Source organism: Melospiza georgiana, chromosome 12, assembly GCF_028018845.1.
Source record: "Melospiza georgiana isolate bMelGeo1 chromosome 12, bMelGeo1.pri, whole genome shotgun sequence".
NCBI lineage: Eukaryota > Metazoa > Chordata > Aves > Passeriformes > Passerellidae > Melospiza > Melospiza georgiana.
Genome location: NC_080441.1, coordinates 12,156,725 through 12,183,483, shown reverse-complemented (window position 1 = coordinate 12,183,483; position 26,759 = coordinate 12,156,725). Strand labels below are relative to the sequence as shown.

Here is a 26,759-nt window from a genome sequence, read left to right as displayed (position 1 = left end):
AGGAGGGGCGGGTAGGGAGGGGGTTTGTCTGGACCAGCAGTTACACCCCCAGGTGATGACTGGAGTTTGTAAATGAATGAGTCCTGGAATTTGTTCCAACAGTGAATATGTTGTGAATTGGGCACTAAAGCAGGAGCTGTGGGTGCCCATAAACAAGCCCAGCTCTGAGAGCTGAGTGCAGGGATGTGCTTGCAGCTGTGCCTCAGCTGTGCACAGGGGGTGGGAGTGCTTCTGGTGCCTCACACACACTCTGGCTTCCTGTCCTCCTCCTACTTGAGGTGGCCTTTCAATGAGATTTACTTCCTAAATAAAAAATGCTGGACAGTAAATGTGAATTGCAGTAATAAAGTAATTTGCTCACTCTTGTTCTGTCTGCTATAGGCCTTGAATAAGAATGCATGTGCATTTAGAAAGCCTGACTGCTTCCTAAATCCTGAGAATGTGGGATTCTGTTGGATGCTAAATACTGCAAATTAGAGCATGCATTTCCTATAAATGTTCAACAGTTTCAGACTGGCCATGATTTGCCTTTATTTTGGCTGCTACCAGCCAGGATTGGACAGCACACAGACACTTCTCCTTCCATTTGATCTGCAAACTCAGATGTAGCCTGTTCTACCACAGCAGATGCAACTCCTTCTTTGTTGGAGGGACAACATGACCAAGTCTTTCTCACCCAACAGCTGACTGCCCACCAAGTTGCTCCTGGATACAGTGGAAGGTTGGATTGCTTCAGCAGCCCTGAACCGCCCCCAGCTCCCTAGCATGGTGATGCTTGGAAGGAAATCCTACAACCTGAGCACACAGCCAGCTTCTCCCAGTCATTCTGTCCTGCACAAAGGTATGCTGCTCTTTTACACCCTTGTCACTGCAGTGATGTGGATGTGTTGTAACCACCCTCTCTGCTTTTCATCTGTCTGTCACCAGCTGGCAGTTGTTGATGATTTATAGGATTAGATTTCAGAGCTCATTAACCAACATAAGAGCATCTATGTGCTAATTTCATCCTGTCAAATATTATTTGTAATAAACATGCTGGTAATTTCACCCAGTGGGGTTTATTGACTAAAACAGCAATGAGGCAGTGCCTACACACTGCTCTGCTGGGTCTGTCATTAGTGAGCAGGCTGGGTGGCACAGCCCCATGTGCTCCTGGAGCCCTGCTCAGCATTTGTCAGATGGAGAGCCTGATTCAGCAATCCCTGCTGCTGTCAGTGGAATGGTGACACTTAGAGCCCTTCTCTTCCCTGGTAATTCCAATGTCTTTAAAAGCATCCTCAGAACACAGGCCTGTACATGGGTATTTTCTTTTTACCTGAAAGCTCATGCCAGCATTTGTAGCTTAGGCAACAAAATGTTATTTATTTTGAGAGCCTAAGGGACCATCTGTTAGCAAAGCAAGGAAAATAAAAGCATCTGAAGGCACAGCTGGTCCCATGGTTGCTGGCTTTGGGTGCTGGGACCCAAAGTTCCTTTCAGTAATGTTCCACACTTGCTCTGAGCTATGGAATGCTTGGAGGTGGTGCTCTCAACCTGCCTGATGTTCTTCATGCCACCCAAGTCCACCTCTGGTGTGTGCTTTTTTTCCTTTCAGGAAGCAAGGCAAGGTTCTTAATCCCACATCCCTGCTTAGGGCAAATGAGTATTGCCAGGAAAAGCTGCATTAAAACAGTGCTTGTCTTACAGCACACTCCAGGGAGTCAAAAATCAGTGAGTGGAAACTCCAGAGAGAAATAAGGACAGATCTTGTGAAGCTGGATGCTGAGAGCTTGGGATGGGACTGTATTGTGACAATTGTGACACTTGTGACAACTGTAAAACTAGAAGACAATCCAAATTCTCTGTGATGGGAGTTCTGGGCTCAAGGAAAGAGGGTGGAGCTGGAGAAGGCTGTGCATGCAGGGCCAGGGGTACATGGGGTGCATGTGAGCCCCAGGCTGTGCCTGTGCAGCCACAGGGGATGGGTTCTGGAGAGAGCTGTCTCCTCTCCAGGCTGCTGCTGGGGATGTTTGGGGCAGGAGCCACCTCCACCACATCCCACACTCCCACTTTCCCTGGGCACAGAGTGAGGAATGGGCACCCCAGCACCAAGCATTTGTTACAGGACTCACCACTGTTGTGCCAGCCTGGGGTGTTTGTTACAAAGGCAGGCTGTTGGTGCAATGTAAACAACAATAAACCCTGCTGGCATAGCAATTCTGTGGTTAGGCCAATTCCCCATGTTTAGAAAAAATGATTTCTATGTGTTTATTAAAGTCTGTAGCTGCTGTGGTGAGGATTGATAGCACTGGTACCCATGAGATGAACAGATGGTGCTTCTCCTGTGTTTTGTTACTGCTGTCACAGATGGGAGAGCTCCTGCTTGAGGAAAGCCCTGCTTGGCAAGTGCTACCTGCTGGGGGCTGGGATGAGGAGAGCAGCCTGGGTGTCAGGTCCTGCAGTCTCCATCCAGGAGCCCATGGTCACTGCAAGCCTCCCCAGTGGTCAGGGCAAAGCTGGCTTAAGAGGAAAGTGCCATGAACCTTCTGTGCTTCTCTTTGACACCTCTGGTCTTCCACCCCAGCCCAGGCAGATTTACAGAGTGAGGGAGAGAGGCTTTTTCAGTGGTGGAAGCTTCTGCAGTGTTTCCCTGCCGTGGTGCACCTTCCACCTGCAGGGCAGGGTGTGTGCCACCAGTGCTGTGTGCCCAGTGCTATTCCTCCATCCCAGCAGGGCCCAGAGCTGTGTGCCCAGCCCTGTTCCTCCATCCCAGCAGGGCCCAGTGCTGTGAGCACAGCCCTGTCCATCCATCCCAGCAGAGCCCATGGGATCCAGCCAGGGCAGCCTTGCCTTGCCCCTGCTATTCCTCATTGGCATCACCACCCACCAGACCTGGCTGCAGTTTCCCAGATATTAACACTGAGGGCACATCTGTCCTGAAATTATCTGTCCTGAGCCCTTAACTTGCAAGCCAGGCAGGCTGAGCTTTTGTACTGCAAAGGCACACGTGGCTTTCACCTGAGCAGACTTGTAGAGTAGCCAGAGCTGCTGGGGATTGCATTGGGAAGGAAGGTTTGTGAAGTTTGTACAGGTTCCTCTCCATTCTGCTCCCTGAGCAGCTCTATAAGCTTTGTTTGGCACATCATAAAAGCTCTTGGGTGGTTTGGCAGCCAGTTGTCTTGTCCCAGTGGCCAGGCCTGCAGCAGCAGCTCCCAGCTTAGCCCCTGTGCTGGCTGGGGGCATCTCCTCACTGGAGCTGTCACACTGCCAGAAAAATGCTTCAGCAGCTGCAGTCTGACTCCAACTGCTCTTAAAATCCCATTTACAGGATTTCCTCTCTGCTTTGCAGGGAGACAGTCCTGAGCAGTGTGCTTAGCTGTTTGACAGCTCTGCTGGCAGCTTCAGCACTGAAACATGGCTGGAAAAGGGCAGGATGGCCTGTGACCCTGAAATGTTCTTGCTCCTCTGTGCTTGCCATTGATTCTGCTGCTCGATTTCCCAGCAAGACTAAGTCTAAATCATTTATAGGTAGGCATCTTTCCTGCTCTGAAAAGCTTCTTAATAGATTTGTAACTTGAAGGAACATTTTCCATTTTTTTAATGATAGAAAAACGTTCTGGAGATGATCACCAATATCAGCATTTCTCCAAAGGTCACAAGCCTAAAACTGTTCAGGATTTATTTTTATTTTTACTTAATATATAATTTGAATGCAGAAGCAAAATAATGACAATGAAATTCAGAAGAATTTAAGCAAAATTACTTTGTTTCTATAGAAGCCTGTTAATGAGCAGAGTATTGATATTCACTTTAGGAGTGGGCTTTGAAAAGTTCAGTATTTTATAGATTTCTATTTTAACTCTACTGCTTTGAAGCTTAATTTACCTCTGCAGCATGTTCAGCTTTGAGGTGAACAAGCAGTAAAGAGGTTGTTCTTTGCTGGGAAATGCTTCTGATATTTCTGCATGGTGACAGAGGGACACCCTGCATCCTCAAGGGGACACTGTCCCTGCCCTAACACCCAAACTCCTGAGTGCTCCAAGCTGGACATGCAGGTGCTCAGGGTGCTCCCCTGGCTCAGTTACAGCTTGCCAGCTCTGTACCCCCTTGGACCCACAGGCTCCTATTGTCACAGATTATTTCATAGCTGAATGGAGGTGTATTTATTTCCAGGACTGTCTCTCCTTTCTGGAAAGGTTCACCAACCATTTTTAATCAAAGCCCTGGCTGCCCCTGCACCACCCCCAGCAGTCCCTGCTCTGTGCCCAGCTGTGTGTGTGCCACTCTGTGGGCACTGAGCTCAGGCACAAAGAGACACCCACTGCCCAAAGCAGTGACCTACAGCCAGCTGTGCCAGGGGCTGTGCCGGGGGAACCCATCTGGGCGTGGTGCCAGGGGGATCAGTCTGGGTGTGGTGCCAGGGAATCAGTCTGGGTGTGGTGCCAGGGAATCAGTCTGGGCGTGGTGCCAGGGGGGATCCATCTGGGCGTGGTGCCAGGGGATCCATCTGGGCGTGGTTCCAGGGGGATCGGTCTGGGCGTGGTGCCAGGGGATCAATCTGGGCATGGTGCCAGGGAATCCATCTGGGCGTGGTGCCAGGGGGATCGGTCTGGGCGTGGTGCCAGGGAATCAGACTGGGTGTGGTGCCTGGGAGGATCCATCTGGGTCTGATGCCAGGGGAACCCATCATGGTGTGGTGCCAGGGGAACCAACCGGGCTGTGTTGCCAGTGCCCCCACAGTGGCCAGAGGGGGATGTGTGCCCCGAGCTGCAGTGCCCACTCCTGCCTTCTCCTGTCTCCCAAAGGTGCCCACCACTTCACCAAGGCAATTTAAAGAATGGCACTCAGATGATTCTCAGTACCATCTGCCTAAACTGTGCTTTTTCTAGAAAGCCAATTAAGCTACAGTGCTTCTTTGCTGAGAATGATGGCTGCACTCTGATGAGAAATGCACTTGATAATTTAATAGGCATTTTGTCTTTTTCCTAACAAGATGTGTTGATTTCTGAGAGGTCTGTTATTCACTAAGAGAGGAAAATATATGAACTGAAGTAAAACATAGAATATTTATTAAGGTGAAGGATGTTTAATCTCTGTGAACTAAAAATAAAACTTGTGAGCTATTAGGATTATTGGCATTTCCTAAATTTCTTTATCATTCAGATGTTGGGACAGTGGGTGGGGAAAATGGAAGCTCTTTAAATTAAAAAGAATTGTTCTGAAATAATGGAAATAATAATGTTTTGATTTTTGAAGTAAAAAAAGGAATAATTTCAAGGTCAAAGTCAAAATGTTCAATAATTTTTAGGGCTCCAGTTTGAATGATTCAGTCCCAATCTGCAAGAGGATTCTTGACATTTCAGTTCACAGAAGTTTTTGATTGTCTTTGGTGCTGGAATATAGAACATTTTCCAAGTCTCAAATGCAATATGATTGGAAAATTCTTTTCCACTCAGCCCTGGTAAAACCTCCAAGGAAGGGGGTGAAGACACAGGCTCCCTGCCAGAGCACAGAAGCTTTGCTAAACCAGCATATCCATATTCTTTCTCTTAGAAAATGCTTTTTCCTCCAATCCAAATAGTGGAGGGCTCGATGGAAGAGCAGGAGACACAGTGACACTGTCCCCTGCTGGCTGGAAACCCTGTGGTGCCTCTGGGGCACACAAGGTCTGAATTTAAATCTCCCTCTGGTTTGGATCTGCTTCAAACAAATACCTGAAAGCACTGCCCTCCCCAGGGCCTCTCTGCTCAGCACTTGCAGGCAGACTCAGAAGAATTTGACTTTATCAGTGATTTATGCCTCGGAATGGAGACTGGGAGCAGGTGAGTGTGGGGCAGAGAGAGGGTGAGCTGTGGGGAGAGGGAGAGGCTGGGAATGAGCCACATCAGGAACCGACCGAGGCAGGGCCACGGCAGCAACCAAAAGAACAGGCAGGATGAAGAAAGCCACAGGTTTTCATCTGGCAAATCCTTGTTTTGCCTCATCCTGTTTTCCTAAAAAAAAGTCAAATATGGAAAGTAGCACGTCATCGAGATGGGGCCACACTTCTGTATTTACTGTAAACGCACCTGTGCAGCTGGCAGTCAGTCCCAGCGTGGCTGCAGGGTTGGAGCCCCCTTGGTTTGGTGCCTGGTACCAGAACTGAACTGAAATCCTGCAGAAAGCAAGCAGCCTGTCATTGCCCTGCCACAGGAGTGCAGCAGGGGCTGCAGGTCTGAGACTGGCACAGGGTGCCTGCAAGCAGCCCCTGCTCACCAGGAGATGCAGCATCTGCAGGGGCCAGCAGAGGAGATGAACAGCTCTGCTACCTTGTGGGGAATGCTTCAGCAAAGCCAGAACACACTCCCTGAAACTGAGCTTCCGCCCCAGGAACAGGTCACACAAACTGGTATAAGCTTTAGGGTTTATAAACTTTATAAGGTTTTATAGGTTTTATTAATTTTTATTCAATTACATAATATTATATAACTATATGACATTAATTATACAGTTATATTATTATATAAAATATATATTATATTATATATATATTGTATATAATATATAACACATAATATATAAAATTATATCTATTATATATAAATTTATATATTATGTTATATATTATACAATATGTTATCATACATTATATTATTACTATATAATGATATATGTAATGATATATAATATATTATATTAATATACAATATATACTATCCTATATATACTATAGTATATATTAATATATAATATATACTATACTATACATAATACTATACATATTATGTTGTGTTCTATAATAATCTATTATATTAGTTATTTCTTATTATTTATTATTTATAAGGTTTTAAGGTTTTTATTAGGTTTTATAAACTTTAGGGACCTCTGCTGTATGTGGTCCAGGATCCCCCAGCATAGCTGGAGCCCTGCCAGTGCCTGCACAGGCACCACCATGGGCACCATCCCAGCACCAGGAGCCCTTCCTGGTGAGCCTCTCATCCAGATGTCCCAGGACATGAGCACAGTGTCCCACACTGCTCTGCTCCTCTTTCTGCCCTTCCCTGCCTTATGAGCACGTTTTTCTTGGGTCTCCTTGAATCTTCTCTAAGCCCCATTTGCACTAGAAATCTGTTATACATGCTAAACCAAGCAATACTGTGCTAGGATTGCCACATTTTCCCTTGGACCAAGCACATGCAGAGAGAAGTGAGATAAAAATCACAGCTGTTCTGCAGAAATGGGCTTTCTTTTGCCCTTTGTTGTTGAAGATGGTTTGGGGCATTCTGACATTTTATAGACTTGACTAATGACTCACTTCCAGTTACTCTCGAGTCTGGAATCTTGTCTCTCTGCAGCTCCAGGGAAGCCTGAAAGATCAACCTCTTATCTCAGGGGCTGAGTTCAAGGTGTCCCAGAGGAGTGATGGAACCCTGCTTGTCCCAGGGCTGCTCCTGGACATCTCCTGCTGGGCCACCAAGCATCCCATTGCTCTGCTTTCCCTTGCCAGGAGGTGCTCCTGGCAGAAAGGGAATTCCCTGGCAGAAGGATTATTGGGCTGGGAAAGGCCCAGTAATCCAGCTGGCTGGGGCACAGTCAGTAAAAGACAGAGCACACTTCATAAAGGACTCCAGGTTTTAAGATGTTTTCAGGTAACTTGAGAGCCATGTAAGGTTTATGTAGCAGTTAATAATGTGATATAGGCTCCTTAGAGGTTTCCTGGTCTCTATATTCTTGAAGTTATAGTGCTTCCTACTGAGTTGGAAGCTCTGAATATAATGTTCTGAGACTAAACTGATGTTTTTTGAAAGTGTGTTTATGTAAGTGCCAGAGAGAGGAACAGAGATTAAAAGTGCTGAGATTATGCCTGCAGCAAGAGCAAACAGGCGGATTTCATTTTTGGGACACTGAAGAAATGCAAAGTGGCCATCTGCCAAAGGTTCCTGTGAGCTCTCAAACAGTACTGTGAGGTAAAACAATATTGTAATTTAACCAGAGGGTGACTAATGCTGCTGCTGGCAGCTGCACAGGGGCTGGAAATATTTGCACAGCCTACACCTATGGATCTTCTCAGGATCCTGTTGGCAGTGATGCTGTGGGAAGGTCAGCTCCTGGTTCCTGGGCAGGGACCCAACTGTTGTGTTCTGGGGCTTCAGGATCAATGTTATTCTGGTATTGACAGACATTCCTCACCTGAGCAACACCCAACAGAAGCCCCTGGAACCATCCCAAGTACCCTTTAATTGGAATGTATGATTTGTTTTTTTGAAAAACCCAGTGTGTTAAATTACTGCAGTGGTTCAGGCAAGGACTGAATGAAATGGAGCTTTTTCTTTTGATTAAAAGGTGTAAATTAGTTTTGGAACAGGCTTGAATCTTGTGGCTGGATGAGACAAAACTCTCAGTCCCTTTGCTGGTGTGTGCCACAGGACTGGTTAGTACCACAGGGCTTTGTGCTGAGCTTGCATGACATGCCTAATCTGCATTTTATATGGAAAATCCTCTCCCTGCCCCTGCCCTCCCTACCTGGGAAATTGCATCTCTGAGTTTAGATAAAGGCTGTAATTCCTGTGTTTCCAAAAGGCCCTCCTGAAACATGAGCAGCAGTCAAACAGTGCTTTGAGCCATCCCCTCCCAGGGCACAGCCACAGCTCAAGGCCAACTTCACAGCATTGTAATTCCAAGTGATTGGAATTTATGGTGGCTAATCTGTCAGAGAGCGTATGTTGGAGCAGTGTTCAGCTGATCAAGAGCATCAGCTGATAACTGCTGCTACCTCTGCTGTGTGATCTACAGCCTGATTCTGAGTGGAAGGTGTTTAGCCTGTGGCAGATTATGAGACTAGAAAGAAGTAATAAAACCCAGTGTAGATTTAGGAGGAAAAGATAAAAGTTATTGAAAGGCAGTTATCAAAAAGCAGCTGATGAAATGGTTGAGGTGTTACAGCACCAGCAGCAGTAATCAAGAACCCTGCTGAATTGTTGGGCTGCTGCTCCATTCCAGATCTAGCTGGAAGCAGATGTTGAATGAAGGTGCCCAGCTCAGGGTTGCAAAAATGCAGGCAAATGAGGAGATAAAATAGCAGCCCTTTAAAAGTGATCCTGTTCAAGGGTACCACAAGGGATTTCCAAGGCAGTTTTTTTCAGAATTTAATTGAAGTGCTTTGAAATTTCTGGGAAGTGAGAAATTGCTTGGCAGGATTGTTGGATTTTGGCCATGAAGGCTGAAGAGTGAGCCCTCACTGGTGGCCAGGCAGTGGAAATGTGCTTGGCTGGGTCTCATTTGGAAAGTCTGAGGATTGCCATCAGCAATGTGGGCATCCCAGGCATGGAGGGATGGTAGGAGGAAGGGATCAGCAGCCAGGCATAGACAGGCTTGGCTTGGTGCTGAGGAACATTCCTCTTTCTCACCCTGCTCACGTGTAAGGTACTTTGACTCATCTCAAAAATGCTCTGGAGATCATGTTAGCAATCCAAGCCCTGTCTGTGGAGAAGTATCAATGACTTTATGCACTTTATTAATCAGTTTATGCACTTTTCCTCCAGCCTGCCATGATGCTGTGCATGTCCCATTTCTGCTGCTGGGGCTGCCTGAGGGTTTGGACTCAGTTCTTCCCCAGCCACACTCAGTGAGGACAGGGCACAGGGACCTTCCCATCCCTCTGTCACCGTGTGCTGCTGCCATGGTCCCTGAGCAGCTGTCTCCTAGGTCAGGCTGCAGTTCACCCAGAGATTCATTCACCAATGGCCCTTGCAGTGCCAGCCTCAGGATGAGACTCATCCCCACCTTCAGGCAATGAGTCCAGCAGGTTTTGCCATCACTGCTCACTGTGTTCCATTGAGGAGTGCTGGGGAAGCTTTGCTTTAGAGAGAGGAAATGTGCTGATGAATTAGGAGCAGTGCCAGGCTCCCAAAAGGACTTGTCCTTTCTTTTTAATAAGGTGTTTTTCCTTGTAACCTCCCCATCATTTCTAATAAGCTCCTGCACTGTCAGAGCCACACTTGGCTCTCTTTCTCATTTTCCATCTCCTTATGAGAAGGGCTTATGGGAGATGAATGTGTCACAGGAGATTCTGCTGAGGATGGCTGACTGTGCAATCAGGTGGGGCTCCCATCTGACTTTCTTTGGGCTTTTTTGTTTGGGTTTTCCAGAATAATGTTTCTGAGATAGGGAGTAGACCCTGGCACACATATATGGCCAAGGTTCCTTTCCAAAGGGGGCCTTGGGAGGGAGGGTTGTCATGGTGAGAACTGAGGTAACAAAGCAAGGTTTATCCCATAAATTTAATTTCTATCCCTTCTTGTGCCTACTGGAACTGTACCTGTACTGCTAAGTGGGAACACGGTGGTGCTGCCTAGGTGTGATCACATCAGTCAATCTTTTTATAGCAAACTTCCTTCAAAAGGCTTAAGTGTGATATCAAAACAATTCATCTTTAAATTTGATCTGAATGCTTGATCATGCTAAACTGGAAACTCTTGTGCAAACCTTTCCCAAACAGTCCTGTGAAAGGCAGAAATTGCCCAGCAGATTGTCCTCACCATGCCTGCCTTGGAGTGATTTGTTACAGTAAAATAAAAATGTCCAGAAGTAATAAATTAAAAAAGAAATCCTCTTCATCAGTGCAAGGAGAATGTAGTCTGTAATTTATTATGGCAGTGACAAAGAAGTCTGTTGCATGAATCTAACTTTTGGAGCCTGTAGAGGTTTCCTACTGTTCTCTTCCTTTTTGCAGGACATTGGACTGGTACAGAGATATTGGCTGTGTTGTCCAGATCCAGATCCCACAGGGACCAACATGAACCGTGTTTTTGGCTCAGAGAGAAAAAAAGACAGCTTATTTTTAGTCATATTTATGTCAGCTGCCTCTGAGTCCATAAGTGCTCAACAGTCAGGATGAATCCCAGTTGGGGATTCAAAGCTGGCCTGGGGGAGCCTTTCTGCCCCAGCACCTCGTTAAAGTGCAAATCTCCCCCAGATTATGAGAGGAAATGTGCAGTTCATTGCAGCAGAGTTGGTGTCACAGTGTGCAGGAGTGTTTTCTCTTGTCTGTGGGGTGAGTGTGTTGCAGTCCTGTAACTCATACAGGGTGTTCAGACCAGAGGGGTCTCCTGTGAATTCCTGCTTCCCTGCTCTCAGAGAATGACCAGTCATCTGGCTTAATTAAACTCAGCTAAACCTAAAAAGTGTTGGTCAATGATAGTTCCTAAAGCTTTGTCTGGGTAAGTTTATATGTTTTGCAGTTCTAGGAATAGCTCAAATAAAAAATGGAGCTTCTTTAGCCACTATTTTTGCTTCTAAGGGTCTGAAACATATTTTTTGTCCAAAAATAGCAATGAGCTTTATGAGGGACTGCAGTACATTCAAAACAGTTTCTGGTGGCCTTTCAAATGCAATATTCCATCTTGTCTTGGGGTGACTTTATCATGCTGTATGCCCCATTGTCTGCTTTGCGCTCAGACAGGGGTCCTGAAACTTTAAGCTCAAAGAGGGGGCAGCCAGGGGAATTCCTCAGTGCCAGATTTGTGTTCAGTTCCCACAGACTCCCCTGGTTCTCTCTGAGCTGGGTTGTCTAGCACAGACAGAGGGGGTACATCTTTGCTTTTAGTTGGCTTCTTGTTCTTTAGCTGAGGCAAGAAGTTTTTCCCAGGACTGTGGCTTCTTCTTCTGGAACTATTCAGCTTTGCTCTGGTACAGAACACCAGACCATCACTGGGAGCCCCACGCTGCATCCTGGCTCTGGACCTCAGGAGAAGCCCAGCAGCACTCCAAAAGTCCACCAGCTTTCTCCACAATGAGGTTTGTTATCTAAGATTATTCTTCTTTTTTTTTTTTTTTTTTCAATTTTCTGCTCCTATGTGCACTCTGCTTGTGAAATAATCTGGGTTTTTTACTTTCCTCCAAGAAATTATTTTTGAAACTGTGGGGGAGATGCTGCTGAAACCTACCTTTCTTTAGAGGAGACACCCTTTCAGGGAGTTTCCTCCTGATTTGTCTCCAAACTTCTCCTCTTCACAGTGCCCCAGACCTTTTGTAAGCTTACCAGGCTTTTATCTCCCACTGCTTGGGAAAGCTGCTGTGTCTCCCTGGAAGGGGAAAGGAGCTCTGTGCCCCAAACCAGCCTGCCCTGCTCTGTCCTTGCCTAGTCCTCTGTGCCCAGATCTGCTCCAGAACTCCTCTGTGCCCAAACCTGCCCCAAATCTTCTCTGTGCCCAAACCTGCCCCAAATCTTCTCTGTGCCCAAACCTGCCCCAAATCTTCTCTGTGCCCAAGTCTGCCCCAAATCTCCTCTGTGCCCAAATCTGCCCCAAATCTCCTCTGTGCCCAAATCTGCCCCGAGACTCCTCTGTGCCCAAATCTGCCACAAGACTTCCATGTGCCCAAATCTGCCCCAAGACTCACCTACAGCCAGCTGGGGGCTGTGGCAGCTGCCACAGGGCCCTGGGGGAGATGCTGCCATCAAGAAAGGCACCAAGCCCCACTGTCCCCTCTCACTCCCTGCACATCACCTGCATTTTCTCTGCATCCCCTTGAGGCAAGGGGGAAAAGCCCCTGAGTGTCCAGGCTGGATGGGGCCATGCAGCCACCCAGCCATGGGTAACTCACACTCTGGAGTAGAAATAATGCCACCTCCAACCGTAAACTGCCCTTGAAATTTTAATTGGGTTGTTACTGAGATGAAATGTGCTTTCTAGTTTTTAATGTGTTTATTAAGTTGGCATATATGATTTATTATATCCTTAATTATTAATTTTCTTGCTCGTAAGTGTCTGGATTTTTGTAAATTATGAGATAGGGAAGGGTAATGCTATCACAGGGGAACCTTAAGTGCAATGAAGGGGTTGGCTTTTTAATGCAATTTATATTTATGAGAAACTAATAGAAGATAATTTTATATTATCAAAGTAATATAACTAATCCAAGATGATTTAAGGAATGATGATCAGACAGGTCTGTGAAGTGATGAGAGCAGAAACTGAGCAGCTGAAGGATTTAGGTCCTAATTTTGTGAAACACTTTAAAACTCACTTTTGTTGGTAGGGAGGTTGTCCTGCATTAAGTCCTAAGCATGAAGAATGTTACTAAGCATTGCTCAAGGCTGCCCAATATTCTGTTTTCTGTGAGGTAGGGTTTGATCTAGGGCAAAATTGAATACGAGATGGATTCAAGCACAATTTTTGCTTGGATTCATTCTCATGAAGCTTCATCTGCTGAGCATTTGCAGATTATGCATGTCAAGAATGGGGTGAGCAAGGCTGGGTTAAATTGGTTTAATTCAAGTTCATAATTTCTGGTGGATTTTTATTGCACTGTGGGTGAAAAGAGAGCTCAAATTTTAACAGAAAGATGAAGTTGTAACAGCAGCAAGTGTCATTCAGCCAAGGAAAGGAATGAGCATTATACCACTTCAGTAAGTCACAAGCACAGGGTACAATCAACATTCTTATTAATTCAGGTGAGAGGTTCTGAGCCTGCTTGTAAGTGAGCAGTAGTTACTCATGCACTTCGGAGTTCTTTAGTCAGTGCTGTGTCTGACTGTGAAGTTTCATATTGAAGTAGTTCTGAATTAACAAGTCATTGCAAGTAAATAAAATTAATCCATTTGAATCCCTTGCATTAAATGTTCTTTTAATTCACAGCAATTTAATTGGTTTTTTGGTACAGCATGTGCTGTAAGAGGACAGTAATGCTTTTATTCTGTAATCCTAGTTCTAGATGGGGAAAAAGCAACAGTATTTGAATCCCTGTTTCAAACTGCTTCCTGACAAATAAGCTTTTCCTGATATAAATGAAGGAATTGTCAGAATCCACTTTTCTCAAATGTCAAGGTCATCTAGATGTTTTTAAATTAGTTCATGCCAAGAGAAATTAATGAACCAGTAAAAAGACAGATACAGAGGTTTGGCTCTGTGAACATGTTCGTTAAATCATCTGAGAGTCCACTAAATATGCTTTTGATTACTTTCTTGACTTTATTTCTTTATACAATTTGAATAAATCTTCGTCACACCTCAGTTTGCTGGGAGACATATCTCCACTTAGCTCTTCTTGGAACATTTTTCAGTTTTATATTAAGCAAATATAACGTTCTATAACCAGTATGCGGAATAATGATAGCAGTTATTCTGCAGACACTTTAGCTACATCAATAGAGGTGTAACATAAAACAGGAATGCAGTTTAAAGGGGTTTTTTAAGGAGTAATCTATTGAAGTGAATGGGTAGCTCTGGTGGACTTTGCAAGTGCTACAGGGTGATAATTCCCCAAAGATTAATTCCCCAGATGCTGCCACAACTACTAAAACTTCCCACATTCTGGAGAAAAGAGGAATAAGGATTCAGGTCCTGGCATCCATGGAAACTCCATCATCTCAGAGCTCTGAGGATCCCAGCAGGGCCAGGCCAGGCAGGGAGCAGGCAGAGTCCCTGCCAGGAGCAGGGTTCTGGGCACACACCAACAGCAGGAACAGCTGAGCTCTTTCCTCAGCTAGCTCAGTCTTTCTGACTTGTTTTTAATTCTGTGTCATCATATTGAAGTCTTTTCATGGGTTGTTTTGAATTGTCTCACACTGGAGAGGTAACAGCAGATTTGTAGAGGCTGCACAACTTGTGCCTGAGGTTTTCCTGGTGACAACTTCAGGTCTGGGCTCTTTCCTCTCCTGGTTTATTGCACTGCATTCCTCTCAATTTTCATCTGCACACTGAAAAATCAAAGGCACTGACTCATGGAAATGCAAATTTCTTTTCCTCTTCCAATTCCAGCTTCATTCTTTCATAAGAGGGGAACTGAGGTTTTAAGTCAATAGCTTGACTACATCTAATGTGAATTGATGGTAGGTGCAAGAAGCTTAATACAGCATTGCAGCTCCTTCACTTCTGCTGGGAACTCAAGAATATTCCTCAAAAGGAATGTCCCCTAGGCATGGGCTGCTCTGCTGACACCCCAGGAGATGAGCCGCTGCCTTTGGCTGTGAATCACAGCAGCTCCAGAGGTGCCAGGAGGGGAAGAGTCTGACAGAGGATCAGGAGGTGTGAGAATGGGTAAGTGCAGACCATGAGAACCCTCTTCCACACCCTCAGGAAGGGACACGGCCAGCACCCTCAGGAAAGGGACACGGCCAGCACCCTCAGCAAGGGACACGGCCAGCACCCTCAGCAAGGGGACATGGCCAGCACCCTCAGCAAGGGACACGGCCAGCACCCTCAGCAAGGGGACATGGCCAGCACCCTCAGGAAAGGGACATGGCCAGCACCCTCGGGAAGGGACACGGCCAGCACCCTCAGCAAGGGACACAGCCAGCACCCTCAGCAAGGGGACATGGCCAGGACCCTCAGGAAGAGATACGGCCAGCACCCTCAGGAAGAGACACGGCCAGCACCCTCAGGAAAGGGACATGGCCAGCACCCTCAGCAAGGGGACACGGCCAGCACCCTCAGCAAGGGACACGGCCAGCACCCTCAGGAAAGGGACATGGCCAGCACCCTCAGCAAGGGGACACGGCCAGCACCCTCAGGAAAGGGACACGGCCAGCACCCTCAGCAAGGGACACAGCCAGCACCCTCGGGAAGGGGACACGGCCAGCACCCTCAGGAAAGGGACACGGCCAGCACCCTCAGGAAAGGGGACACGGCCAGCACCCTCAGCAAGGGGCATGGCCAGCACCCTCGGGAAGGGACAAGGCCAGCACCCTCAGCAAGGGGACAAGGCCAGCACCCTCAGCAAGGGGACACGGCCAGCACCCTCAGCAAGGGGACACGGCCAGCACCCTCAGCAAGGGGCATGGCCAGCACCCTCAGCAAGGGGACACGGCCAGCACCCTCGGGAAGGGACATGGCCAGCACCCTCAGCAAGGGGACAAGGCCAGCACCCTCAGCAAGGGGACACAGCCAGCACCCTCAGCAAGGGGGCATGGCCAGCACCCTCCGGAAAGGGACAAGGCCAGCACTGGCCTGAGGGAGGCTGCCCTGCACAGCTCTCAGAAAAGGCAGCTCAGGCAGGCAAAGACAAGAGGAATTTCTCCCTTTCCCCATCCTGTGGTGCCTGGATGTGGCGCCAGGGCTGGACCTGACAGACCTGGCCAGGGCTCCCTAGGAGAGGATTCCAAATCCCTCCAGGAGGTTGGTGGCCACAGAGGGACACCCCCTCCCAGGCACCCCTGTTCCAGCTCCCTCCCTTTCTCAGATCAAAATTCCCACTAACCTTGGACTGCCAGCCCATTCAAAGACTTGCAGAAGGAATGAGTTAAATAAACACAAGATCTGACCTCCCAGAGGAGGGTTGATAATTGAGCACTAATTGGAGCAACATTTGAAAAGCCATTATGGATTTTATTTGCAGTTCAGTAACTGCTTAAATGCCTGGCTCCAGGGCAAGGGGGTGATGCTCATCCTTACTGGGCTGGTAAGGGGCTCTCTGTGGGCCGTTGTGTTTGGGCACTTTCTGGTTGTGTTTCTGAGAGCTGAAGGAGATGCTGGTTCAGTGATAGCCTGGTTTTGCAATGCAGGAATTTTTAAATCAGGGCTAAATTGCTGACAGCTTATTTGAACACGATGATCACACATTTGTTTCACTCATCACCAACACAAATGGTAAAACCAAAGCAGATAACTAGAGCCCAAAATAAAACAAAGGCATGCACAGCAGGTACTGCTAGAGGAGCAAGTGGATCTCATTCCTTATCACAGAATCATTAAAGTTGGAAAAGATCTTTAAATTTATCAAGTCCAACCATCAACCCAGCACCATGTACACCACTCAACCATGTCCTAAAGTGCCAAATCCAAATGTTTTTTGAACACTTCCAAGGTTAGTGACATTAAGGTCCCTAAACCCCACGTGATACTGGAGCTGTGGTCTGTCCAGTGTCCTTATCTCTTAGATAAGGATGGTGGGCAAATCACAGGAAAAAAAATCTCAAAACTACAACCTGTTGCCTTCATCTGATCTGTCCTCTCTTGGTGCTCCCCACAGGGCATTCCTGCATTGCCTCACGGTTCAAAGACAACCAATTATTTAACAGAGAAGCAAAAACATTTCCCTGGTTTAAGTAATTCAATTTTGAAGCAACTGAAAGAAAGCAGAAAGTTTCACTGTACAGCAACAAAAAAAATTTCAGCTAAGAGATGGCAAAAAAAAAAAACCCCAAGAAAAATAATGCAAGGTACAGTTTTATTTATCTATCTAAGGGCAGCAGGGAAATACTGATATCAGTGATGTTCTGACTAAAAAACACGGTGCAGTCTATGAAGGGTCAGTGAGCTGCTGGCCCCCAGTGCCCCTCTGCCCCATGGCCTGCCCTGCCAGCACAGCTCACCAGAGGGACAGACTCACCTTCTGCCCTCTTCTGCTCCACAACCTGGGAGCAGATACTTCTTTTGGAATATAAATCTTACAGGGCTTCAGATGTTTTCAGAGCCCAGACAAATGTTGTGCCCATTAGTCAGAGAAATATTTCTTCCTTCTCTGAAATCCTGAATTGGCTTTTGGTCTCAGATCTTATGCCAGAGATTGCCCCTGGTTAATTATGCTGGATTTCAGTAGTTCTCCCTCTAGCTGCATGTCCAACAGTGAATTGCTGAGTTTATCTCTGCAGTAACCCACATTCCAACTCTGCTATGTTACATTAAACCATAAAAAAAGAGCACAGGAATGAGGGCAAAAAACAACAAAATAGTGGCTTCATCCTTAGGAGCTCTGAGACCTGTTAACTGAGGTGTGATTAACCACCTGATTTGTGCAGTACTCAGCAAGAGCACTCAGGGAAGAATTAGCATCCTGAGGAGAGCACAATAACATCTTAAATCTTGGCCCTGGCTGAGTAGCAACTTACATTAATATTATAGTAGTGGAAGTTAAACCTAGGAACATAAATAGGAAGGACTACATCACATTGGTTTCCACATGGATCCAGAAAAAATTAAATACATTTTTGGATTTGGAAAAAACTTAATTAAGATCAGCTTTGCCTTGAAAGGCATATCATACCTGTTCATATTAATAACTGTTGGCTTTTACATGTAATAAAACATATTTGGATTATTTTTTAGTTATTCTGTAATTGTAGTAGAAAAAAAATGAAGATAACTATATACCTATGCTAAAAGTGTACCATGACACTGAACATCTGTGAACTCCAGGTCAGGTGCAGCTTTTGGGGCTGACAGCTGTTCCATGGGAGGGTTATCACCTGGAATTTCAGCACTTTTCAGTGGGGCAGCAGGTGAGATGCATGGCAGTGCAGGAAACAGGGAGGTGGGAATCTGGGCATGGCTTTGGGCATGCTGAGCTGGATCCATGGCTAGCAGGGACTTGCACTCACCCTGAGGCAGAGTGTGTGCAGGTTGGGCTCCACATGTAACAGTGCAAGGGCAAATTTCTCACTGATAAAAGGACGATTGGATGAACAGTTCTCAGTGAAAACCCACTGTGGAAACCACTCTGAAGAGGCTTTACTCGACAGAAAGACACTGCAGGATCAAGTAAGTAAGTGTTGCCAGAGGCATGGTAAGAGCTGTGCTGTGTTCTTATAGGAAGGGCTGGGTTCTCTGGGCAGCCCAAATCCCTGTGGGAAAGACAGAACTGGCGAGACACACAGATTTTCAAGCAAATGCTCAATTACAACATCAGTAGCCTCTGATAGGTGCCCAAATGACTCCAACTGGCCAGCTCTTCCTCACTGACTCACACCACTGCCCCAATTAGCCTAATTGGGACCCAGCCAATTCCCCATTGCTCCTAGTTAAATCAGCTCCCCTCCACAGATGGAGATGGCCTTCGCAGGGGGTTGCTTTTTGGCTTTGCTCTCCCTGCTCTGTCACAGGTCTGATTGTGGTGGGTGGGCTCTGCAGAGCTGGGGGAGGCTGAATCTGTTCTGGGGGCTTCCACACCCACCCTCCTGTGAGAATGGGGCACTTCTTGGCCCTTTCTCTCTGCAGGGAGAGGCAGAGGCACAAGGCCTGTAAAGCCTTTCTTATAATCTTCCTTTCTGGTTTGTGTTCATCTGGAGTGAATTCAGCTGCAAAGAGAGAGATGGAGCATGGAGCTCTTGTAGTTTAATTTGAGTTTGTCACCCAGAGGTATTGGGGTAATTATCTTTCTAAATCTGTGTGTTTTGACAATGTAGAAAACAATTTGGAGTCAAACAGGGGTCATTGACTTGTTTTGTTCTTGTTCAAGAATGACAGATTATTACACCAACAGTGTGCCAAGGTTGATGGTAAGCACAGAAATGTGTCATTTCTCTGTCCTGCCTGGAATGAAGATTTCACCCTTGTGTGCTCTGGGTTCAGTTTATTGAAATACAGCAAGCAGCATGGAAAAGCAAATAGGAGCTATGCACTAGCTGTGCACTGGTTTTGCAAAAAGACACAGATGGAAACCAAACTGCAGGTGAGAGAAGAGCTGAAGTGGCTCAGCATGCAGAGGGGCTCCTGGCTCTGCTGCAGGGTGTAGGTGACAGAGAAGGTGAGAGAACAAGGGTGCCTGAACAGAGCTAGGGATTGATTTGTGTAGAAAGTGTGTTTGCAAAGGCTAATCTCTGAAAGTAATTGGCATGATGAAATCTAGCTCTCAATTCATGTACAGTCAGGCTACTGCCTGGTATATCCTGCCCATCTCACTTAACACCCGAGCTAGCAGCAGTTTGTGCCAGGAATATGGGATGACTCATTTGAGCTGTTTTGTTTGAAGAAATCAGGTCCCTGATTGCTCTGGTTATTCTGAAGCCTTTCTCACTGAGAGGAACAAAGTATGCCCAGAAGATGTGGAAGGTTTCTTTTTTAGTATGCAAATTATGTCCTTCACTAAGTTTATTCTTTGTTTTATTCTTTGAGGTGAGGGGTGCCCTCCATGCCCTGACAAAAGGTGGTACAGCACACACACACCAGGCTGTTCTTAGGCTGGCTGTTCCTGTCTAATTGATCATCAGGGGACAGCAGGGGTAGCAGGCACCTCTGGAGATCACAAAGCCCAGCCCTGCTGGCAGCAGAACCTGCCAGAACAGGCTGTCCAGTGCTTTGTGCTTTGCCTATCTCCAAGAACAGAGAGTCCACAACTTCTCTGGGCAACCTCATTCTTGTGTTTGACTACCCTCACAGTAAAAAAAGTAAACAAAAAGCTTTTACTTTTTGCCTGTATTTCAATTTTTTTCCTGTCACTGTGCTCAGAAGAGTCCATGATGGAGAGTTCTTTGCTGTCATTCCATCAGGTATAAGATCCCCAGAGAGACATTTTAAGCCTGGGTGTATTCTTATCTTTTCCAAAGTATGTGGTTCAGCTGCCAAACTTGTGAAAACACAGACTGTTATATCCATCTTTTCCTGTCTCATCCCCCAACACCACATTTTTATTGGTCTGTTCTTGCCAGCTGTTGCTCTGTTTGCCATCATCCTCTTCTGGAGGGCTGGATGTTTTCCCTGGATGCCAGTCAGCCACTTTTGCCCTTCTCATTGCCCTCTGTCCCATGGCATGCTGGCTCCCAGGATGAAGGGTGGTGATGGTTTGGTGGCCTGCATCAAGCTGGTACCCACAAGGTGGCCAGACTTTGGGCCTAGAATCCAGGGAGATTTTTTCTGAGGAGAAAAAAAGGAGATAAACTTAATTTTCCCTCATACATATGTTCAGTGAGGCAGCAGCTGTAGAGCTGCCAAGAGGAACTCAGGAGAAAAGTGAAATATATGGGTTTGGGGGTTGTTTTTTTCTGTTTTCTAATACAAGAAGGCATTATTCATCCAGCACAGTAAATTGCTAAGCTTCTAGTTCATAAACAAAATAAATAGTTTAAATAATGAAATGATCCTTGTAGAGCAGGCCCAGAGCTGGCATTGCAGCCCTGCTTCTGAGATCTCAGCATGTGCCCTGGAGCCAGCACTCCCTGAGCTCCATTTCTCCAACAAACACCCAGAGCAGGAATTGGCCCCTGAAAAGATTGGTGGGAAACAAGGCTGGAGCTGGCAGGCTCAGCCAAGCAGGATGGGCTCCTTCCAGGCTGAGTCCTGTGGTGGATGGGGCGGGTGGGCTGGGAGCCAGCTGGACAGGCCCAGGTTCCAAGTGTGCTCCTCCTCAGCTCTCCGATGAGCAGAGCACTGCTCACAGCTCCAGGACCTCCACAGTTCCTTCTCCCACAGGGTCAGAGAGAGACAGCAGAGGCTCAGGGTTCACAATCATATTCCTTTAGAGCTGCAGAATTTCCATTCAGACCAGGAACTTAGATGTAGAACCTGAAAATACACAGGTTTTATCCTTTCATATCTGATTTATTTTCCCTCATAAACAAACATTCTCTTTTACATGTAAACACCAATATTTTCTTCAATAAACTTCCAGCAGAGGTCTGAAATAGCCGTGTCTCTCCAGAAAGTCATATTATTTGAATAATTCCTGCTTCAGACAGGCATTGAGGAAACAATATTGTCTGTGAGTAAAGCGCCCCTTCTTTTCACAGTGAAAGAAACAGTGTTTCAAAGATTAGGACTCTCAAAAATTCATGTGTTTTTACTGCTGAACTTATGCTGCTTTCATATTTCTACTGGAAATTACAATTCTGTGTTTAAGGGGTTGGCAGACTGTTTATAGCAAGAGAAATTTTGATGTTGCAAGTTGTGTAGGGAAAGTAGGAAATGAAGCTCTAAACCACAGGGTAATTGGCAGAGTTTTGGTATTGGTTGTGGGGTGGGAAAAGTGTAAAAGTACTTACCTAGTTTGGGAAGCAAAATATCCAGAAAGGTTCTATTTCAAAGGAATCCACTTTTTGATTGGCACATCCATCAGAACCACCCACTTTTACCCGACTGAAGCCCCATGCTCAGAATCATAGAATCATTTAGGTCAAAACAGACTTTTAAAATTGTTGAGTCCAACCACTGATCCAGCACTGCCAAGCCCACCACTAACTCATCCCCAAGTGCCACATCTACACATCTTTTAAATCCCTCCAGGGATGGTGACTCCACCACTGCCCTGGGCAGCCTGTTCCAATGCTCTACAACCCTTTTGGTGAAGAAATTTTCTCTAATGTCCAATCTAAACCTCCAATGGCACAACCAGAGGCCATTTCCTCTTGTCCTATTGCTTGTCACTTGGGAGAAGAGGCCAACCATCACCTGGCTACAAGCTCCTTTGAAATAAGGTTCCTGTGAGCCCCCCATCTCCCTTAGCTGCTCCTGCTCAGGCTTGTGTTCCACACCCTTCTGGAACTGCAGCTTCCTGCACTCACCACAGGGTTTTGTTGTAGTGAGGAGGAACCTTTCTGATAGAGGCTTTTGGCTGTAAGGTCCTCCATCCTCTCTGATACATGGGATCTGTGCACCACTTAGGTTATGCTGAATGCGGCCCTTCCCTATCCCAGCAGATGCTCTGAATTTCTGTGTTTTGGGGATTTTGTAACTATTTGAAGAATCTCTCTGTAATCCTATATCATCAAGCACGCTGATCTGGTTTTCTGCTTATTAGCTTAATATATCCTGCAGGTGGGTGTTTTTATTTCATTGCAAGTCAGGCTGGAACTGCCAAGCTTCTCCTTCCCTGTTTGTGGCTGTTATAACCACGAAGAAATAAATTTTGCTCACTCTAACAGCCATGACCTTTTCAATCTCAAGTGCTTGCACTGAATTCCATTTGAGTTAGCAATTTTTCCTCCAGCACCCAGAAAAAAAACTCTTCACCCTACAAATAACTTTCACAAATGCAAAAACTCACTGCTAATCAGTCAGGAGAAACGTCTGGCATTTGGTGAGACTCGTTAAGCTGGTGGCTCCCAACATGTGCACTGCTGTTAAAGGGCAGCAGGAAGGAGCTGAGATGGTATTTGCAGCCAGCCTCTGCTGCTGCTGGAGCATCTGGGGCAGGGAGGTGATTGATCAGTTGAGCTTAAGCAGCACTTAATTTGCTGTTATTGATCTTCCACCACAGGCAACAGATGCCATGATCCAACACCCGGCTCTTGGGCCAAGTTAAAAGGCACCTGCTTCTAATTTCCTTTGCTGACAACATGGCTGGGCTCATTGTGGTAGAGAAACCCACCCTACACGACGTGGGAAGAAGGCAAAGGAGAATCCCCTGGTTTTCAGGGTGAGTGGACAGTGAGATGGAAAGAGAGCAGGCTGAATGGCAGATCCCCGAGGGGCAGTGGCACAGGATCCGGCTGGGGGCCTGTCACTGCTGGTGTCCCCAAGGTTCAGTACTGTGCCTGGTGTTGTTTAACTTGTTCATCAGTGGATAAAGATTGGAGGAAGGGTAGATGCCTCCTCAGCAGCTCTGCTGACCACACAAAGCTGGCAGGAGTGGCCAATAGCCCAGAGGGCAGGGCAGCCCTTCAGAGGGACCTGAACAGGCTGGAGAGATGGCAGAGAACTGTCCCAAGCTCAGCAAAGGGAAATGCAGGTCCTGCACCTGGGGAGGAATAACCCCAGCCACCAGTACAGCTTGGGGGTGACTGCAGAGCTTGACTTGTACCAGGATGACTTGAGAATAAGAGGAAGTTGAAGCAGTGTTTGGCTGGGGGGAAATTGGCCTGACAGGGGGAGATGAAGCCATCAGAGGCACCCCCTCTGTCCTAAGCTGGCTGAGACACTTCATGTTTGTTTTCATAGCCTTGCACAGAAAAAAAAGACTAGTTATTGAGAGAAACGTGCCATATGCTGCTGCATATGGCTGAAACATCTGCATATGTACCCAGGGATCTGATATATGTGATGAGCTTCTGCTACAAATCTAACAGTGAAGAAATTATCTTTTGGATTTTTTTTAAATTAATTTTTTAAAACTATCTCTAAGGCTCTTGGAAGGAAGTCAGCCTCCTGGTTTTGTCTTGGTGGGATTTCATGGTACTTGCAGGGTGCAGTGAACATAGAAGGTGCTTGCAGTTGTTTGTTGAAGAGTTACCAATACTCCTTCCATCCCCAGGGATGTCTGAAGGCTGAGTGAGTTGTCCCAAACTTTTCCATTAGCCACTGCTGCCAAGCAAGCAGCAGAGGAGTGAAGTAAATTAAGGAATCTCCCATACTGGAAAAAGTTGTTAGACAAAAAGGATTTTGGAAAATACCATATATGGGGTAACAAAGTGGTATTTGTCTAGCTCCCCACTGAGCTAGAAGGATGCTGTAGGGGTCTGAGACACAAAGTGCTTCTGGACACAGAGAGCTCTTCATGAGAAAGCAAAACAGTCCAGCTCATTCAGTTGAAGTTGTGGTGCAAAATTCTCAATCACAGGTAAATTCCCCAGAACTTTTAAGGCAGAAGTCACAGAATCATAAATCATTTAGGCTGGAAAAGAGCTCTAAGGTGATCAAGTTCAGCTGATAACCCAGCACTGCCTTGCTCACCAACACACCCTGTCCCTCAGTTTCCCATGCAAAGTCTGTGGATCTTTGTTTTTTCCACTCTCAGCTGGAACCACTGAGCGCCTTTGTGTCTTTGAGCCCCTTAAACTTGCAGGTTTTGCATTTGCTGCAGGGAAACTGCCTGTGGGCTCAGATGGGGTGAGGGGGTGACAGGGAGATTGGAGGCATTTCCAGGCTCCTGAAATGCTCCACTTGTAGCAGCGCCCAGAGGGAAGCAATGAATGAAATATCTTCATAATGAGGTTAGTCACTTCTTAATTCAGTATTAAAATTATCTGTTTCAATATTGAATCAACATTTAAGAAAAATCAATGAAAAATAGATTGTAAAACCATCTGATTTGTGGATGGTCTTAGATGACAACTACTGAAAAAATGAAAGAGCCCAGACTGAAGCCCTGTGTTTCAAAATAACACAAAGTAAGAAATAATATATCAGTATTGCCTGCAACCTGCTCTTTTGTACCAGAGATATAAGAACATAAGATTCCTACAGAAGGTTTCTTGGATGACAAAAATTCCTAGATACTGCTTGAATTATGTGCCAATAGCTCAGCATTTGTGGAAGGTGTCATCTAATTAAACCAGAATTTTTAAGTACCAGACAGCATGAAGACCAGTAATAAGAGAGCAAAATCCATCTGTATTACAGATGGGAAATGCAACTCTAATAGTATGGCTTTAGGCAATGTTTAATTGAGTAGTTAAATTATCTTTTCCAGACGGGAAAATAAATTACTGCTCATCTCTCCAATTTATTTTAGCTTCTCCACATTCTGTTTCCTGAGGGAGTGGTGAGGGAGTGTGGGACATCCCCAAATATGCCTGGGATGATTTATTCACCCCATGTACCATAATTTCCCCTTCAAGGAGAATGTCTTATATGCATGTGGAAGTTGGTGTGTATGTAACTGGCTGTATTCTGCTCTTTTCTTGCAAAGAATCTCTGCTAATCATTGTGCTGCTAATCACAGCTGTATGTTACATGCATGTGTTTGTGTGGTTTTAAGTATATTCTTTCTAAAAATGCAAGAGAGAGGATTGCTGGTTCTCCATCCTTCAGTCAAATCAGGAGTGTGTATCTCAGCAGAGCCATGCAATTTGCCTTTGAAGTTTTCCCAGGCTTTGGGATAGCCTGAAAATCTTCACATTGACTCACAGCATTTTGTAGAATGGGATCATTTGTGTCAAATATCCTGAGGACTGTTACTCCTCAGGTTGCCTAAACTCAACCAGATGAGCAGACAGCAATGCATGATACCCTCTGGGGCACATGGGAGCAGAACTGAGAATGCTGGACCATTTCAGTTAATTAAGCATTGGATCCATGTGATTCCATCTGCCTGAATGGGTCAAATGTCTACACACAGGCACAGCCATGCTAGAGTATGCTAGCTTGTGTGCTTTATGCTGGCTGCCAGAGCACATCTGGTGTTCCATCTGGGGTGGAAATTTCTGCCCCAAAGTCACTCCTTGGAAAGCCTGGAGCAGATCTGAGTTGGTTGCTTGGGGTGGTACCTGACTCTGGCTGGGTTGTGTGACTGTGATGTTTTTGATTGAGTGCTCTGAGCCTAAAAACAAATTTCTCACATCTCGCAGAACTACAACCCAAATCCCCTATGGTGTCTGAATATTTGTGAATGTAGTAACAGGTCTCTGTGCAAGGCAAACAGCTGGGCTCAGTCTGCCCCTTTACAAACAAAATCATGACTTTTTGGTCACATCCTAGCCATGGTCTTGGCTCTGAGCTGGATGAGATAACCATGTTCCCCTTGTGTGGCCTAAAACTGCTGAAATTCTGTGGGACAGAGAAGAGTGAAGCAGGTTTAAAAGCACTTGGGGAGGAAAGGCTCTGTAGTAGTGCAGGAGAATCTTGTTGCTATTGGAGTATTCATACCTCTGAGAATAACTGATGGGACTTAAGAAAATTACTTTTAAAATTACAGGTGGTCTATTTTTCCCTTTGGTAAAAGTTTTTTCTAGCAAAGTTAATAAAAGATTGTTTTAATGAATATGGATGCTTATTGCCCAGAAGCTCCATGGGTTTTAGAAGATGCCCTCAGGGGAAAATGCTGACTGGAAGAGCTGAGGATGCAAAGTTGATACCTCAAATGTTTCTCTGCAGACATGTTGAGTTCAGAGTGCTTCCAGGCTGTAGAGGTGCAGCGTGGTCAGTGTGAGCCCTGAAAACTGCTTTGCTTGGTATGAGCTGTCACAGTTTTAAAAATGAAGGTGCACAGATGCTTTTTAGGCTGCCTGGAACACAAATCTAACACACACAGTTGTGAAAGGAATTTACTAGCCACTGCTTTTCAATAAGCCTGTCTCTCTTAGACCAGTCCAAGTTTAGGGCTTTCAAGCAAACAGCCCTGAGGCACTGCTCTGTAAGGATGAAAGGCTTGTTCTCCACTCAGGACTGTGTGGAGCAGTAAATACATGTTTTACTGCATGTCTCTGCACATCCATA

General features: G+C 46.0%; 1 long non-coding RNA gene across 1 annotated transcript in view; it reads left to right on the top strand.

Annotated features, from left to right (window-relative positions):
• Positions 1-596: 596 nt before the first annotated feature.
• The window catches only part of LOC131088460 (uncharacterized), a 36,770-nt gene continuing 10,607 nt past the window's right edge, over positions 597-26,759 (top strand). Inside the window, exons 1-2 of the long non-coding RNA XR_009115111.1 lie at positions 597-841; positions 22,864-23,022. This is a non-coding gene — a long non-coding RNA (uncharacterized LOC131088460). The remainder of the gene's footprint in view (positions 842-22,863; positions 23,023-26,759) is intronic.